Raw genomic sequence first — 5,694 nt, forward strand, 5'->3', positions numbered from 1 at the left:
CTTTCCCTTTCCAAGGAAAACACTTCTCTTTCACCTTCTGAATATGTAAATAGCTAAAAGAAAGATGTGCAGGAGAGAAGAAACCACAGGGAGTGGCCCTGTATAATCTGCTGGTTTAGCAAGGTTTAAGTGGTTTGTGTCAACTATTGGAAATGGTGATGTCTAAGCCCTCAGGATGTAAATATCTTCCTGCTTGTAGTGGTTTGCTGACCCTACCTGAGAAGGTCGGCAGATGTTGCTTTTGCCTTGGGCATAAGCACATCCCCAGTCAGTGATCCTTTCCCATTTATTCTTCTTTCTCTATTAAAAATTAAGGATATGAGGTTGGAATTGCGCCTTTTGGACCCTGGAAAAATTGGTAGACCTGGAACTAAGCAGAGTAATTTGAGAGAGTGCCCTGGCCACCAGTCTTTCCCTGCTTCTCGTGAGGGTTAGCACGGAGACTTCCAGGACTGGCAGGTGCTTTTCTGTTGCAGAAGACATCATGAGCTTTGGACTTGCCATGCTTGCACAAACCTCCCACAGGTCGGAGAGGTGGTTTATTAAAACACTCTAAATTCAAGGTGTGCCAGTGTGGCACTAACGACGAGAGAGCTGTGCTACTTGTGTTAACATCAGTAACCAGGGTAACGGTCTCAGATCGGTGCACATCCTTCTGCCTGTCCCCACTTTGTGACATCTCCGTGGTGGTGTCTGAAATTGGTTCCATTTGGGAGGAATTCTTCCCTTGGCTCCAGCAAGGAGCTTGGTCCCTCTGTTCCTCTTGGGAAACTAGAATACTTTTCTCGGACCCCCCCAAGACTGGTGCTTTTGGGGATCGGGCAGTGACTCAGTTGATGTCAACAAACCACTCTTCCCGGAGAGGTCTGGGCAGAATAGGGCCGGTTCTCCAGCAGTGGGAGGAAGAAGAGCTACAGCTGCATCGGCACTAATGGCACCATCTTGAAGAACCACCACATCAGAAGGGTGAATTGGATGCTGATGTATTTGCATTGCAGTGATTTGGAAGGAGGGTGGAGGAGTTGAACTGATACCACAGCCCCTCGCTCCAGTTCCTCTTCGGCTGTTCACAGCCTCGCACAGAAGGAGCACTGGTGCCACTGGGATGCAGAGGGCTCAATCCGGCTGCAGTTCCCTGGGCCTTCAGAGCACAAATCTGAGTACTCTTAAGCAAAGTCAGCCTTGCACAGGGCTGTGTGCTGGTATGGACCACCATCGGTGAACGTAGGGGATGGCAGCAGAAAGAGGAGCAATCCTTTACTTGTGTTTTAAGTGGGTGTTTCAGGTCAAATTGTATTTTTCTATAGATAAATAATGTTATTTTTTGGAACTGATTTTTTTAATAGATAATGTTAATTTTGGAACTGATTCTAACGCTCAGACTGGCTTGAACTTTGTATGGAAATTTAGACTAAAATAATTGTATTATTATTAACCTTTACATCATTTGGGATAATCAGGAGTTGATACAAAATAAAGGAAAAACAAGTATATGACTAATCCTATTGCTCTCAGACCATCTGAGTATCTCTGCTCTGTTACCAGCTCCAGGAGCAATAATTAGCTCAGTTACATTTCGATGTGGTGGTTGTGTCTGAGCTAATCCAGCATGTTTCCAGCAGAGCTGGTGCTGGCCGTGAACCATGAGAATTTGTAAATCCAAAACAGATTCTGGAGCTGTGATGCAGAAGCCACAATAATTCAGCCTTCAGAAGCGGGGACTGATTAGAAAACAATTTATCCACTGGTGGAGCCAAAGGAGAAACTAGTTGGGATCTTAAGAAACAGAACCACTTCATGTCTATGAATAACAATTGATGGGAAAGGAGAATATGTGATGTTTCTAATATCTTTAACGTAAGGACCAGAGACAATTAGTTAATTTGCTGTTTAATAAAACACTAAGTTTTCAGTGCAAAAATATTGTAAAAAATAATTGCGTAGTAAAAAGAGTCCAGCAATATTAGTTTTATTTAATCTCATTTTAAATAAATTCCATGTTTTATCCAAATACAATGACAGAAAATGAGTAAAACAATTCACCTACTAAGTAGCAAATATTTCATTCATCCCTTTCAGTATTAAAATATAAAACTTTTTACTCTGGATAAATATATATAAACTATGTAATTGCTTAAATAAATTATAAAAATAGAAGTATTACATTCATAAATAGAATTCACTAGCAAAGAAAGACTTAGAAAATCAGCCTACTGACAACTTTTGTTTTGAAAAAACAATTGCAAGATAAAAATATAAATAACATTAAAATTACTGAAATCGTGCTTTCCTGTTTGCTTGTTTATATCATGATTGGTTAATTAAATCACCCTGAGTCACATCAGTCCATCCTTTTTGTATGCTGTTGCAAAAAAACCCACTATAAATAGCTTTATAATAAATACAATCAATAAGACATTCATCCTTTAAATATTAAATTAGACTAGATGACATAGTTAGAATACGTATAATAGCAAGTACATTATCAATGTTGTTCCTGGCATCACACTGATCACCTAACTACTGCTGGGTCACATTTAGCCAAGTCTCTACTATCTTAAAGTTATTTTTTCATCCTGGCATGTTATATTTCTGCTGAGGAGTACATTTTTGTTGTATTTTGCATAAATTGATCATATTTCTGTAAAACCCACCAGATATACATCTTTTTCTCTGCCGTTTTCATCCTCTGGACCCGGCTATGATCCATCTGCGGGAGGTCCTCATTCTTGCAGGTATAAAAGGCAGCTCGTTCACTCAGTGTCACATTTAGCTGATTGATATTTGCATCCACGAAGCGAGTTAAATTCTTACCACAGATTAATTCTATATCGCTTCTCAGGTTTCGTAAAATGTTGTAAAAAGTGTGGAAAGCGCAGCAATCTGCGTCAAAAGCTGGGCATTTGGGTATCTTCACCATGGCTTTGGCTTGGGGGTCAGCAATTAGCCAGTTCTCAGTTTTGGGCGTTACAGAGCTACACACATTCTGTAGGGGAGGAAGAGGAGAGAGAAATTATTAATCTTTTGGTTTACATCTTTCCTGTTTGAATGTCTAGGCGAATACACACCTGTCTTTCAGTTTGTGTATGCTTGGGCTTTTTTTATTATTATTCAGTAGCTGTATTAACACCTACGTGCCTTTTATTGAGTAGGTATTGCACACTATCTGGCTATGATTATGCAGTACTTTCTATCTTAAAAGTCTGCTTGGCTTTGTTTTCAGCTTTTCTAAGGCTCTCTTTTTTTTTTTTTTTTTTTTTCTCCTTTTCAATATGGGCAAAATTTGCTCATGCAAGAGATTTGCTTTCACCTGAGCATGTTTTCATCTGTTTCAGCAGACATGGTTTTGATTTCAAGACTGAATTCGGGGGAAATGTTTACGTTGATTTTTATCACTGTACTCTTGGGAACGTGTTCCCAGAAATTGAAATCTGTCTGAAGCATTGACCCTTGGGTTCAGTGCGCATTTTACCATCTCCAAGGAAAGGACGGACTGAGCAGGATTTCGGCAAAAGTGCTCCTGATTGCTCTAGTACTAGGATCAGACCGAAAATCAAGGCAATTCTCTCCGTGTTTCCAGTGATCTGACCAGTTTCATTCAAAAAGATGCCTGCTTCAAGGCTAGCATGGCTCAGGAGACTGAGAAGGAACAATGCATTTGGTCTGGAAGATCATAGCTAGCAGGTAGCTGAGGCAAAGTTGTCTGAGCTTTCCCCAGCTGTCCTAGACATTACTCCAACTCTGCCCTAAAATAATGCAATGTAAATGCTTTCCTTCTTGTATGGAATACAGAGCAGAGACTATTTTAGGTTCTAACCCAAATATTTCTCTTCTGATAGTCTTTCTAGTGTTTTATAATAATTCAAGAGATTTCTCCACAGACATAGACACAGCAAACGCAAAATAGTACACTTACATAGTTTTTAAACAAGGTAGTTGCTTGTCTTTCTATCACTGATGCTAAGGGCTTTATTCTGGTAGTAAAATGCTTCTGCCTCTGTCCTGTAGTAGGTTTGCTTTCTTCTGAGGTAGCCGTTGGTGCCATGGAGCCCAAAGGAACCACTGAACAGAGGAGAAGGATTGCAAACCTGTTGATCTCTGCGTTCAAATGAAGAGGGGGGGAATAAAAAAAAAAAAAAAAAAGAAAGAAAACAATGATTAGTCTCAAGCCTCTACATCATTTTTGCAAAACTTCCTGGTTTTGTGCAGCATGCTAAATTTCTAACGCGTATAGACGTTAAGTGGCTGAGCTAGCGATGAACATCAACCAGTGCAACCTTACAACGCGTAGCGAGGTTAAGTCGCACCCACCTGCTCGGCGTTTCATGGCGGGCTTGGAGAGCAGCTGACTTGGCGGAAAGCGAGCTGGAGGTTGGTGTTCAAGCTGCTTGTTGCCTGGAGTGCTGTAGATGTGGACAGCCAAGCTGCATTTAAGTACCGTGGAGTTTTGCGTCAGTGGCTTCTCCATGGTTTTTTTGGTTGGGTTTTTTTTTGCGGGTGATAGTTTGGGGTTTTTTCTTTTTTGAAAGATTACATCAAAAGTTGGTTCAAATGCGTCTTCACCGATTGTGATCTAGGCGCAGTTTCAGACTGACACAGATGGTATTCCGTATCATCTATTTGACTCGGACTTGAGGACGCTTGGCTTAGCCATCCCATCTGAATCCTTGGGCTTTCCAAAATGTAGGATTTAGAACATAAGCTCTGTTATTTCTTTTTAAAACATGGTTGGAGCATGCGAGCACATCATTGGCGCCCAAAGCCAGCAACCTTCTCCTGCAGGGTCAATATAAGAGTGGGCTAACGTGAGGAGTGAAAAAGCCACGAGGGGCTTGTGTGCAAGGCAGGGCAGGCCTCCAGGTCAACATATATCTCCTTTGTCTGGATGTCTGTAAGACCCTGTCCGCAGGGTGCAACCCCCTCACGTAACTCAGCAGAGGATGTCTGGGATTCCACCTCACCATTTCTGTCACCCTTCCCTCTAACTGCCCTGAGGCTATTTTCTGTTTCCAGAAACTAAATGCAGAAAATTCTCATGCAGACCAAAACAGAGAAAAATTGTTCCTAGGATTTACAAGCATGAGGCTGTGATCAGAAGAGGACCTGCAGAACAGCTGATAGTTTAGGACAGAAAGGAGGGCAGAGGAAACCCCTGTGAACATACCTTTGTGAAAACGCAAAGTGACATATATGCACTTGTGCTTCCCACGGCTGTGATAAAAGATACACCTGAAAGGTAGTCGTAGATCCAAAGATGGATGTGTGTCAAGTCACCAGAAAACTTCCAAGGAACATCAGCTTCTTGTCAAAATAATCAGTTCTGTTTTCCATGTGAAATAAACTGCCTCTGAAAATAGAAAGTTTGGTGTGGGCATGAACACCTCTGAAGGGCCTGGGACTGGTACAAGGACTATTCTCCGGGCTGAACTGATTCCCGGGGCTTGAAATGGGAACAAACATTACCCCTGTGCCATGTTGCGTTCGGGTCCCACCAGCCTGTAACTTCAGGCCTTGGTTGTTTGCTTGAAGCCACAATAATGGAGACCGCAAACTGACCATGTTTCTGCCACCGTGCTGCGAGGGAGCCCTGGCCCGCCAAGCAGAGGGATGCCGTCATCCCACAGGGATCTCTTTCTTCTTGGGCGACCCATGTTCCCAGGTGCTAAATAATGCAAAGAAAGAGAATGAGTTACC

Source organism: Charadrius vociferus, unplaced genomic scaffold (assembly GCF_000708025.1).
Source record: "Charadrius vociferus isolate BGI_N301 unplaced genomic scaffold, ASM70802v2 scaffold332, whole genome shotgun sequence".
NCBI classification, from domain to species: Eukaryota; Metazoa; Chordata; class Aves; order Charadriiformes; family Charadriidae; genus Charadrius; species Charadrius vociferus.